Source organism: Aristolochia californica, unplaced genomic scaffold, assembly GCF_029961685.1.
Source record: "Aristolochia californica isolate CCGP_79_NKW_82.1479 unplaced genomic scaffold, dmAriCali1.0.hap1 SCAF_8, whole genome shotgun sequence".
NCBI lineage: Eukaryota > Viridiplantae > Streptophyta > Magnoliopsida > Piperales > Aristolochiaceae > Aristolochia > Aristolochia californica.
This window is the reverse complement of record NW_027182279.1, coordinates 20981574-20995425: the sequence shown is the minus strand read 5'-3', so window position 1 is coordinate 20995425 and position 13852 is coordinate 20981574. Positions and strand designations below refer to the sequence as shown.

General features: G+C 36.6%; 1 non-coding gene across 1 annotated transcript; it reads right to left on the bottom strand.

The window, feature by feature from the left end:
• Positions 1-283: 283 nt before the first annotated feature.
• LOC137939612 (small nucleolar RNA R71) lies at positions 284-390 on the bottom strand. Its single transcript, XR_011109991.1, has one exon. It is a non-coding gene; the product is annotated as a small nucleolar RNA R71 (small nucleolar RNA).
• Between the last annotated feature and the right edge of the window lie 13462 nt (positions 391-13852).

Sequence of the window (13852 nt, the reverse complement as noted above, 5' to 3'; positions counted from 1 at the left end):
CACCAGTTACGAGTTGAAACCGGGTGTGATCCAACTCCTCCCTACATTCTATGGGTTGGAGAAGGAGGACCCATATTACCACATCAAGGAATTCTTAGATATTTGTGCAACTTTCAAATTTCAGAATTTCTCAGATGACTCTATCCGGTTAAGACTTTTTCCATTTTCACTTAAGGATAAGGCCAAGTCTTGGCTTAATTCCTTGGAGGTGGGCAGCATTACTTCATGGGACACATTAGTCACAAAAGTTTTGTCCAAGTACTTTCCCATTTAGAGAACTACAGCCCTCAGGAGAGAAATCTCCAACTTTATGCAATAGGAGGGTGAACACTTTTATGAGGCTTAGGAGAAATGGAAGGATTTGATCCGTAGGTGTCTGCATCATGGGTTTGAGAAATGGCATTTAGTGCAATACTTTTATCAAGGTCTTACACCCCAGGTTAGATCCATGGTAGATGCAACGAGTGGTGGGAGTTTGATGTGTAAGAGTGCTAGTGAGGCGTGGGACTTCTTTGAAACATTGAGTGATCAATCTCAGCAATGGGGTTTGTCATTTAATGTTGATAGGAGATCCCACGAAGCCAAAAGCGGGGGTCTCTATGAGGTTAGTGAAACCCCCATGCTCTTGGCCAAGATTGAAGGGTTGACTTGAAGAATTGATGCCCTTATGATGTCCAAGAGTTCACATGCTCCTAACCCTTCTACTGTCTGTGCCATATGCTTTGGTTCATCTCATCCCACACAAATGTGTCCATCTAGTTCATCCTACCCAGAGCTCATTGAGGACTTGAATGCAGTCCAGAATTTTCATAGACCAAACTGGAACGATCCATTTTCAGAAACAAATAATTTGGGTTGGGCTAGGCACCCAAATTTCTCATGGTCCAAGGGCCCACAGGTTGGGGGTCCTCCAGGGTTTACTCAACCCCAAGCTCTGCACCCACACTTCACTCATTGATTCCACAAAAACCTTCAATTGAGGATACACTTCAATTATTCATGCAGAATATACAGTCCTCAATTGCTAAACTTGAAATGCAAGTGAGTCAGTTGGCCAGCCACATGAGTGAACAAGCACAAAATAGACTCCCGAGTCAAACCATTCCTAACCCCAAAAGCACACATGAGAGTGGGTTGAGTTCCAAACCCCACCATGAGCAAGCCAAAGCCATAACCACCCTTAGGAGTGGTCGTGAGTTGAATAATGGGGTAGGGACCACTAAGTCTAAGGAGTCAAAGGATGACAATGGGGACACATCATTGGGTGAAGAACCTCTAAGTTCTCCACCAACAGCCAAGCAGATCCCTAACCAAGTCCCACTAGCTCCTTATCCGTAGAGGTTATCGGGCCCACCTAGGAAAGGAGATAGCATGCATGAAACGTTGCAACTGTTTAGTAAGGTTCTCATTAACATTCCACTTCTTGATGTTATTAGGCAAGTCCCTACCTATGCCCGATTTTTTAAAGACCTTTTTACACAGAAGAGAAAACAACATGTTAACAAAAAGGTCTTTCTTACTGAGAATGTAAGCTCAATTCTGAAGCACAACACTCCTCCTAAAGTTAAAGATCCTGGATGTCCCACAATTTCATGTGTCATTGGTGAACATACCATCCAGAGAGCTCTTCTCGACTTAGGGGCAAGTGTGAATTTGCATCCTTTCTTTGTGTACCAGCAATTAGGTTTGGGGGAATAGAAGCCTACTCCCATCACACTTCAACTAGCTGATCGTTCTGTGAAGATACCACGAGGGATAGTTGAAGATGTTTTGATAAAAGTGGACAAATTTCTGTTCCCGGTTGATTTCATTGTTCTTGATACAAAACCAGTAGTCAATGTGACCAACAAAATTCCTGTCATCCTAGGACATCCCTTCTTAGCCACATCTAATGCTATTATTCATTGTAAAAGTGGTGAGTTGGAGTTGTCTTTTGAAAATTTTAAGGTCTCATTGAATGTATTTAATGTCGGGCACCACCCACTTGAGTCTGATGATCTGAGTCCTGCATTTAAGATAGAAACTGTTATGCTTGATGACGAATCCACTCTTGAATCTTTTGAGTCTTGCATAACATCTTTAGACAAGGACTATTTTGATGAGGAAACATATTTCTGAGAGGTTGATTCTTTACTCAATTTTGTACCTCTGTTGGAGGAAGCTTATGAGGTTATCCCAACTGATCTTCCACAGGATCTTCCTATTGAAACTTCCAAGCTAGATCTTCAGCCGCTTCCTCCCACGTTGAAGTATGCGTTCTTGGGGCCCATGAACTCATTACCAGTCATTATTTCCTCTGATTTGAGTACTGAACAGGAGGAACAATTGACTGAAGTTTTACAAGCACACAGAGATGCATTGGGGTGGACTCTTGATGCCTTAAAAGGGATTAGCCCCTCCATATGCATGCATCGTATTCATTTGGAGGAGGGGACTAAAGCCTCACGTGAGATGCAACGTAGGTTAAATCCCCATATGCTGGAGGTTGTGAGAGAAGAAGTCATCAGGTTGCTTGTGACAGGAATCATTTACCCTATTTCCAATAGCACTTGGGTGAGTCCAATTCAAGTTGTCCCTAAGAAAGGGGGGATAACGATAATGAAAAATGAGAGTGGTGAATTGATTCCCACAAGAACTACCACCAAGTGGCGTGTCTGCATTGACTATAGAAAACTTAATTCCACCACTAGAAAGGATCACTTCCCACTACCTTTCATTGATCAGGCACTAGAGCGATTGGCCGGCCACAATTTTTATTGCTTCTTAGATGGATACTCCGGCTACAATCAAATTCCCATTGCTCCAGAAGACCAGAAAAAGACCACATTCATGTGTCCGTTTGGCACCTATGCTTACAGACGCATGCCTTTTGGTTTATGCAATGCGCCCGCCACTTTCCAATGGTGCATGATGAGTATCTTTTCTGACATGATTGGTGACTTTTTAGAGGTCTTTATGGATGACTTTTCTGTGTTTGGCTCTAGTTTTGATACATGTCTGCACAATCTTTCACTTGTATTGTCCCGTTGCATTAAGTCCAATTTAGTTTTGAATTGGGAGAAATGCCACTTCATGGTAAAAGAAGGAATTGTTTTAGGACATGTAGTGTCTGAGCAGGGTGTAGAAGTGGACAAAGCCAAGGTGGACCTAATGGTCAATCTGCCACCACCTACTTCTGTGAAGGGGGTGTGTTCTTTCCTTGGCCATGCTAGGTTCTATAGGCGTTTCATTAAAGACTTTAGCAAAATTTCTCATCTTTTGACGAATTTGCTTGCTCAAGATGTTGCTTTTGCCTTTGATGATGCAGGTATTCATGCTTTTGAGACACTGAAGAAATGTTTGTCCACTGCACCCATTTTCCAACCCCCTATTTGGTCTTTGCCTTTTGAGTTGATGTGTGATGCCTCTGACTATGCATTGGGGGCTGTTTTGGGGGCAAAAGACGGATAAAATGCCATGTGTCATTCAGTATGCTAGCCGCACTCTTCACAATGCTCAATTGAATTACACTACCATTGAGAAGGAGTTGCTAGCTGTGGTGTTTGACTTGAACAAATTCAGATCATATCTGTTAGGGTCAAAGGTTATAGCGTTCACTGATCATTCTGTTTTGAAGTACACTAAAGCTCGCTTGATTAGATGGATCTTGCAATTGCAAGAATTTGACCTTGAGATTCGAGATAAGAAGGGTTGTCAGAATGTTGTTGTTGATCATCTATCTAGGATATGTGTAGCACCTCAGGAAGGATTCCTTCCTTTAAATGATTCCTTCCCTGATGAACAACTTCTCCAAGTATCCCAGTTGCCTTGGTTTGCTGACATAGTCAACTATCTTGTAATTCATAAGATTCCTGATTATTGGAGTAAACAAGATCGGTTCAAATTCTTTTCCAAAATCAAATATTTTTTTTAGGATGACCCTTATTTGTTCAAGGTGTGTTCTGACCAAGTCATTAGGCGTTGTGTACATGAGCAAGACTTTGCCAACATTCTTGAATTTTGTCATTCCCACGCATGTGGTGGACATTTTGGTGCTAGAAAGATTGCGGCTAAAGTCTTGCAATGTGGTTTCTATTGGCCTTCATTATTTAGAGATGCCCATGAGTTTTGTCAGGTGTGTGATAAATGCCAACGAACTGGTTGTTTGTCTAGGAAGAACATGATGCCTCTTAACCCCATTCTTATTGTTGAATTGTTTGATGTGTGGGGTATTGATTTCATGGGTCCTTTTCCTGTCTCGTTCGTCTATCAATACTTCCTTGTTGCTGTTGAATATGTCTCTAAATGGATTGAAGCTATATCATGTAAGACAAACGATCACAAAGTTGGTAAAGTTTTTAAAAGAAAATATCTTTAATCGGTTTGGTACCCCGAGAGCGATCATCAGTGATGGGGGATCTCATTTTTGTAACAGAGCATTTGAGACCTTATTGAAGAAATATTCCATCACTCATCGGATGTCCACTCCGTACCACCCGCAAACTTGTGGTCAAGTGGAAATCTCTAATAGGGAGATCAAACGGATTTTGGAAAAGTCGGTTCGCTTTGATAGGAAAGATTGGTCCACTTGATTGGACGATGCTTTATGGGCCTATCGAACCGCTTATAAGACTCCTATTGGGATGTCTCCATTTCGCCTAGTGTTCGGCAAAGCATGTCATCTACCTGTTGAGCTTGAGCATAGAGCTTATTGGGCCATTAAGGCTTTGAATTTTGATTTAACTCAAGCGGGTGAGGAGAGAAAGTTGCAATTGAATGAGTTGGAGGAGATACGTCATGATACTTAGGAGAATGCCAAACTGTATAAGGAGTGAACAAAGCTTTTACATGATAAATCTATTTTTTGCAAGTCTTTTACTATTGCACAGAATGTTTTACTTTATAACTCCCGATTGCTTTTGTTTCCAGGGAAGCTAAGATCCAGGTGGTCCGGTCCATTTGAAGTTACATAGGTGTTTCCTCATGGCACTATTGAGATCCGCAATCACGGAGACGGGTCAGTCTCCAAAGTTAACGGTCAGAGGCTCAAACCGTATCTTGAGAATGTCCCCACACCGGAGGAGGTGATGGTGATTTTCTTGGAGGAACCTGTCATTTCATCTTGAATGTGTCAGAGTCTTGCTTATGACTATAAACTTAGCACATTGTGGGCAATCCCCACGTTTCTATCCCTTTGTACATTACAGTTTTATTTTTATTTTATTTTTTTGGTTTATTCATTCTTATTTGCCGGCTGAGAGCATAAATGGTTCAGTAGTCGATGACCAGACTTTTGGTCCCTAGTTTGAGAGGTCTGTACTCAAACAACCGTTCTGGGATTGACCAGTTCGATCTTGAAGTATTGAATGAAAACCTTATAGTGAGTAACCTAAGGACTTGTGTTCAGCGCGTGATTCATGTTGTCTTCAGTGGCCAGTCACACAGAGATTTCTTCAAAGTGTGATGTGGGATAACGGTTTCATCTATGGATGATTACCTACGGGTACGGCTGATACGAGTAAACCTTCTTCGAGGGAGACTATGTATCATTCCTGGGGGTCTTTATTGACTTTTCGGTATTATTGTTGATGACCAAACACATATGGTCCCACCTATGGATTTAGGAGCATTGAGGGAGCTTAACCCTCACCCTACTGGAGTATAACTAGCTAAGTTGTTATTCCTTTTTGTAGTCGTTCTTGTGTTTTAACTTTTCCCCATTGAGGACAATGTCAAGTTTAGGTTTGGCGGGAGGAAACGACTCTTTTATGTCTTAGCAATAATTTTCTTTTGATTTCTTTTCGTGGTTTTCAAATTACTCCTCTTAGTATGTGGTTACCATTAGTAGAGTTAAAATAAGTTGCTCAAATGTGTTTCAAAATTTTTCTTAAAAACTGTGTAGAATATGCCTATTAGAAATCTGATATCATTTGTTGTGATCCATGAGAATTCAGTGGGATAACTTACTATTGCATTAGACTTGGAACTTAGTTACAAAAGAGAACATGTAAATCTAGTGTTGATCTACGATAGTCTGAATAGTCTTGTATGCCTGTTTGAACTCATTCCTTTTTATAGCTCAGAGAAATTCCTTGTTGTAATGTATGAATGCAAATAGAAATGCTCTTGCTTGCAAAAGACAGATAACTTCAGAAACAGCCTGGGCAAAACCAGGGACATGCACCGAAACAGTCGGTTACTTAAAAATAAGTGCATGTGCAGTGAAGACGAATACAAAATGGTGGTAATACCAAAAGTATTCAGTGAAACAAAAATTACGCTGGTAATATCAAAAGTGCGCTGGTAATAGCGTAAAATGGTTTTAAATCTGGAAGCAATGAGTTTCCTTAACTTTGATGATAAATTGTAATTTGAAAGAAGTTGCAAGTCAAGATTGAAATTGGTATATTTCTTTTGTGAGATTGTCAGACAACAGGCTTACTCTACTATTTTCTCTTAATTGTGATGTGACCAGGATTTTATTGTTATTTGTTGCCTCTTTGTTCTGTTGAAGTAATTGCTTATGGGTCACATTGGTTCAGGTGGAGTAACAATGAGTGTATTTGGATTGATAATATGCTATATTTTACACAGGTTTTCAAATTATGCAGTATCTCATATGATTTTCAGATATTTTACGATACTAAGTGTTAGTCATATGCTAAGGAGGAGTAAATTTTCTTCAGTTTTCTTTTTATATTATTGATTTAGATGAATTTTGTGGGTAAATTCCATGCAAACCCTCATGAGACATAACTCGTCCACTACTGCAAAGTAGGGGTTTAACGGCTTGTTGCATGCGCTAAATGCAATTGTGCTCCCTACTAAAGTGGCATTTTGTTTTCCTAGGCTTAATTTTGGTTCGATTGTTGTTTTGCTAGGGACTAGCAAAGATTTAGGTTCAGGGGTGTGATAGATGCCATATTCTGACATGAGAACTAGGTTAATTATAATAGAATAACCTTTACAATTGTGTTATAGGTGGTTATTTATTGGTTTTCAAATGAAACGTGTATTTATTGAATTTGGCATTAATCACTGTCTATATTGCATATTTTTATCTCCTGAATTATATTTCATTGTTTTTAAGGTTTATTTCTTCCTAAAATACTTTTTATGGATTCAATTATGGAATTTCAGGAGGATTTTGGTGGAGAAGGATATATTTACCAAAATGCCCTTAGTGAAATGGAGGTGATTTTTAGGACAAATCATTTTTAAAACAAAGAAAAATTGGTATTAAAGGAAAGAGGAGCACCGAAGGGGTGGGGGGGAGCGTGAAGACAAAACAGACAGATCGACCAAAACAGAGGACCTTGGACCGGAAACAGGGGAAGACCCGAGAGGAGTTTCCCAGCATCGTTCGCCGGGCCACTGTCTTTCGCCATGCCACCGTCGTCCACCGCCGTCCACCACCTTCCAACAATCGAGAACAAACCTGAGGAGAGCTCGAGAGAGTCTCCGTCGAGGTGAGTTCGACAATTTTTGCTAGCCAGGCCGAGAAGTGATCCGAGAAGGCTTCTCCGGTGCCAATTCCGCTTTCCGACCATCCTCCGACGTCTATTACATATTTCTGACTATTCCGGAGCTATTCCGACTCCGACCGAGACTCGAGAGAGCCGGTTGGAGAATGTCAGCTATGTTTCGTTCTTCGCCGGACGTTACCTCCGTCCGTCAGCTTCTAACCTTCGTCACCGGCGTCGTCTCTACCTCCGGCCACTCACTCTTGCTACCCGAAGCCATCAATTTCGGGAAATTGCAGCTCGTGAGAATGAGTTGCTGCCCGAGCGAGAGGAAGGAGAAGGGGAGTAATTCATCATTTTTTAATTTCATTTTTTATATAGTTTGAACTTAGGTTATTGAATGTTTATTGAATCTGATTTGATAATTAATGTTTATTGAATATTTGTTTTCCGGATATTTGATTAAATTGGTTAGTTAGGGTAGGAATATAATTTAGGTTGGATTTTGGTATTTTAATCCGATTTATGTCTTTCACTCTATGAGCCCGAGAGGGTCTAGATGCAAGGATTGAGAATTCGGATCCGTGGTTACGTGGCGCCCGAGAGAGGCACGATTCACCGTAAAATCCAGAATTGACGTTTCCTGTTGTTCAAGTAGTTAACCAGATAATTGCTTGATAATTTAGGCTATAATTAGTGTTTAGTTCATATTAATTCATCATATTTGGTTAGGCTAGTTGACTGAAGAATACACAAAATTCAGTCCTCCCTGTGGATATGACCCTCGCTACCCGCTAAATTACATGAACGATTCGTACGCTTGCGAGGTATTAAAGCCGATGTAACTAAATTCCACATCAGTAAGTAAAGAAAATTTATTCACACACCACAAATGAAAAAAAAATGTTTTGTTATCCAAGTTTGGGTAATTCCACTAGTTCAACCCTAATAGCTCGGAATTTTATAAGAAAGAGATTTTTCTACATATGTTTTAAAAAATGGATATGCATGCTTGAAACATGTTAAAGATGCAAAAGACTTATGGTTCCAAACCTTTTAAAGAGAATAACATTAAATTCTCAAGTGAACGTGCTGTGGGATATTTACCCGAGTCAAACAAGCCATTATTCTCCCCATTTACAAAAAGCTGACCTAACGATCATAGATGATTGTAGAGTAATTTATCATTCGTAACTGGCTAAATTTTGAAAGGAATGACTTATACATTGGGAGTCAACACTCACTCAAAAATCCCCAGCCTCCCCTTTTTCCCAACGAGTGCAGAACCTGATATATAAAAGCTAAAAAGAGTTTACATTCCCTAACAATTACAGAAACTTTTTGGAATTATCTCTCTCTACATTTGTGCATTGTGCATTTCCATTTTAGATGTATACTTTTTTCTTAAATCAAAACTTGAGTTTTTACTTACCCTACATCTCTCAAACAAAAAAAAAAAAAAAAGATAAAAGTCAAAATAGATCACAATGAAATGAAAATTTTAGAGTTTATGTATGGAAAAAATTTACGGCTATAAACTATTGTAAGTAAAGAAAATTTATTCACAGACCACAAATGAACACAGAAGTTTTGTTATCCAAGTTTGGGTAATTCCAATAGTTCAACCCTAATAGTTCGGAATTTTATAAGAAAGAGATTTTTGTACATATGTTTTAAAAAATGGATATGCATACTTGAAACATGTTAAAGATGAAAATTACCAATGGATCCAAACCTTTTAAAGAGAATAACATTAAATTGTCAAGTGAACGTGCGGTGGGATATTTACCCGAGTCAAACAAGCCATTATTTTGCCCATTTTCCAAAAGCTTACCTAAGGATCATAGATGATTGTAATGTGATTTATCATGCGTAACGGGCTATATTTTTTTAAGGAATGACTTATGGATTGGGAGTCAACACTAAGTTAAAAATCCCCCACCCCTTTTCCCGACGATTGCAAAACCTGATTTATATAAACTAAAAAGAGTTTACAATTCCTAAAAATTACAGACACATTTAGGAATTATCTCTTTGTACATTTGTGCATTTCCATTTTAGATGTATACTTTTATCTTAAATCAAAACATTAGGTTTCACTTTCCTTCATCTCGCAAACTATAAAAAGAGATAAAAGGCAAATAGATCACAATGAAAAGAAAATTTCAGAGTTTATGTATGGAAAGAATTTAAAGCAATAAAGAAATATAAGTATAGAAAATTTATTCACACGCCACAAATGAACACAAAAGTTTTGTTATCCAAGTTTGGGTAATTCCACTTGTTCAACCCAAATAGCACGGAATTTTATAAGAAAGATTTTTCTACATATGTTTTAAAAAATGGATATGCATGCTTGAAACTTGTTAAAGATGCAAATGACCTATGGATCCAAACCTTTTAAAGAGAATAACATTAAATTCTCAAGTGAACGTGCGGAGGGATATTTACGTGAGTCAAACAAGCCATTATTTAACCCATTTCCTAAAAGCTGACCTAACGAACACATATGATTGTAATGTGATTTATTATGCGTAATGGGCTATATTTTTTTATGGAATGACTTATGGATTGGGAGTCAACACTCAGTTAAAAATCCCCCACCTCCCCATTTTCCCGATGATAATAGAACCTGATATATAAAAACTAAAAAGAGTTTACAATCCCTAAAAATTACAAAAACTTTTTGGAATTATCTCTCTCTATATTTTTGCATTGTGCATTTCCATTTTAGATGTATATTTTTTTCTTAAATCAAAACTTGAGTTCTCACTTTCCCTTCATCTCATACACAAAAAAAAAAGAGATAAAAGGCAAAAGATCACAACAAAATCAAAATTGGAGAGTTTATGTATGGAAAGAATTTAAGGCAATAAACAAATGTAAGTAAAGAAAATTTATTCACATACAAAAAATGAACACAAAACTTTTGTTATTCAAGTTTAGGAAATTCCACTAGTTCAACCCTAATAGCTTGGAATTTTATAAGAAAGAGATTTTTCTACAGATGTTTTAAAAAAAGGATATGCATGCTTGAAACATGTTCAAGATGCAAATGACCTATGCATCCAAACCTTTTAAAGAGAATAACATTAACTTATCAAGTGAACGTGCGGTGGGAGATTTACCTGAGACAAACAAGACATTATTTTACCCATTTACAAAAAGCTGGACTATGATCATAGATGATTGTAAAGTGAGTTATCATGTGTAACGGGCTCTATTTTTGTAAGGAATGACTTCTGGATTGGGAGTCAACACTCACTTAAAAAATCCCCCGCCTCCCCCTTTTCCTGACGATTGTAGAACCAGATATATAAAAACTAAAGAGAGTTTACAATCCCTAAAAATTATAGACACTTTTGAGAATTATCTCTCTCTACATTTGTGCAATGTGCATTTCCATTTTAGATGGATATTGTTTTCTTAATTCAAAACTTGATTTTTAACTTTTTCTTCATCTCGAAACAAAAAAAAAAGAGATAAAAGGCAAATAGATCACAACAAAATCAAAATTTCAGAGTATATGTATAGAAATAATTTATAGCACTAAACAAATGTAAATAAAGAAAATTTATTCACACACCACAAATGAACACAAAAGTTTTGTTATCCAAGTTTGGGTAATTCCACTTGTTCAACCCTAAAAACTAGGACTTTTATAAGAAAGACATTTTTATAAAAATGTTTAAAAAAATGGATATGCATGCTTGATACAAATTAAAGTTGCAAATGACCTATGGATCCAAACCTTTTAAAGAGAATAACATTAAATTCTCAAGTGAACGTGCGGTGGGATATTTTCTCGAGTCAAACAAGCCATTATTTTGCCCACTTACAAAAAGCTGATCTAACGATCATAGATAATTGTAAAGTGCTTTATCATGCGTAACGGGATATATTTTTTTAAGGAATGACTAATGGATTGGGATTCAACACTCAGTTAAAAATCGCCAGCCTGCCCCTTTTCCCAACGATTGCAGAACCTGTTATATAAAAACTAAAAAGAGTTTACAATCCGTAAAAATTACACACACATTTTGGAATTATCTGTCATTACATTTGTGCATTGTGATATTCCATTTTAGATGTATACTTTTTTCTTAAATCAGAACTTGAGTTTTCACTTTCCCTTCATCTCATCAAACAAAAAAAGGAGAAAAAATGAAAATAGAGCAACACAAAATGAAAATTTTAGAGTTTATATATGGAAAGAATTTAAAGAAATAAACAAAAGTAAGTAAAGAAAATTTATTCACACATCACAAATGAACACAAAAGTTTTGTTATCCAAGTTTGGGAAATTCCACTATTTCAACCCTAATAGCTCGGATTTTTTTAAGAAAGACATTTTTCAACACATGTTTTAAAAAATGGACATGCATGCTTGAAACATGTTAAAGATGCAAATGACCTATGGATCCAAACCTTTTAAAAAGAATAACACTAAATTCTCAAGTGAACGTGCGGTAGGATACTTACCCGAGTCAAAAAGGCCATTATTTTGCCCATTTACAAAAAGCTGACCTAACGATCATAGATGATTGTAAAGTGATTTATCATGCGTAACGGGCTTTATTTTTGTAAGGAATGAGTTATGGATTGGGAGTCAACACTCTGTTAAAAATCCCTCGCCTCCCCCTTTTCCCAACGATTGCTGAACATGAAATATAAAAACTAAAAAAAGTTTACAATACCTAAAATTACAGGCACTATTTGGAATTATCTCTCTCTACATTTGTGCATTGTTCATATCCATTTTAGATGTATATTTTTTTCTTAAATCAAAACTTGAGTTCTCACTTTCTCGTCATCATGTAAAAAAAAAAAAAGAGACATAAAAGGCAAATGGATGACAACAAAATGAAAATTTTAGAGTTTATGTATAGAAAAAATTTATAGCAATAAAAAAATGTAAGTAAAGAAAATTTATTCACACACCACAAATGAACACAAAAAGTTTTGTCATCCTAGTTCGGTAAATTCCACTAGTTCTACCCTAATTGCTCGGAATTTTATATGAAAGAGATATTTCTACATATGTTTCAAAAAAATGATATGCATGCTTGAAACATGTTAAAGATGCAAATGGCTTATGGATCCAAACCTTTTAAAGAGAATAATATTAAATTCTCAAGTTAATGTGCGGTGGCATATTTTTACCCAAGTCAAACAAGCCATTATTGAGCCCATTTAAAAAAAGCTGACCTAACAATCATAGATGATTGTAAAGTGATTTATCATGCGTACGGGCTATATTTTGTAAAGAATGACTTCTGGATTCGGAGTCAATACTCGGTTAAAAATCCCCCGCCTCCCCCTTTTCCCGAAGATTGCACAACCTGATATATAAAAACTAAAAAGAGTTTACAATCCCTAAAAATTACAAAAACGTTTTGGAATTATCTCTCTCTACATTTGTGCATTGTGCATTTCCATTTTAGATGTATACTCCTTTCTTAAATCAAAGCTTTAGTTTTCACTTTCCCTTCATCTCTTAAACAAAAAAAAGGGACAAAAGGCAAATGGATCACAACAAAATGAAAATTTTAGAGTTTATGTTTCAAAAAAATTTAAAGCAATAAAGTAATATAGGTAAATAAAATTTATTCGCACACCACAAATGAACACAAAAGTTTTGTTATCCAAGTTTGGGAAATTCGACAAGTTTAACCCTAATAGCTAGGAATTTTATAAGAAAGATTTTTCTACACCTGTTTTAAAAAATGGATATGCATACTTGAAACATATTAAAGATGCAAATTACCTATGGATCCAAACCTTTTAAAGAGAATAACATTAAATTGTAAAGTTAACGTGTGGTGGGATATTTACCAGAGTTAAACAAGCCATTATTTTGCCCATTTACAAAAAGTTGACCTAACGATCATAGCTGATTGTAAAGTGATTTATCATGCGTAACGGGCTATATTTTTGTAAGGAATGACTTCTAGATTGGGAGTCAACACTCAGTTAAAATCCTCCGCCTCCTGATTTTCTCAATGATTGCAGAACCTCATATATAAAAGCTAAAAAGAGTTTACAATCCTTAAAAATTACAAACATTTTTTGGAATTATCCCTCTGTATATTTGTGCATTGTGCATTTCCATTTTAGATGTATACTTTTTTCTTAAATCAAAAGTTGAGTTTTCACTTCCCTTCATCTCGTAAACAAAAAAAAGAGATAAAAGGAAAATAGATCACAACAAAATGAACATTTTAGAGTTTATGTATGGAAAGAATTTAAATCAATAAATAAATGTAAATAATGAAAATTTATTTACACTCCACAAATGAACACAAAACTTTCGAGATCCAAGTTTGGGAAATTCCACTAGTTCAACCCTAATAGCTTGGAATTTTATAAGAAAGAGATTTTTCTACACATGTATTAATAAATGGATATGC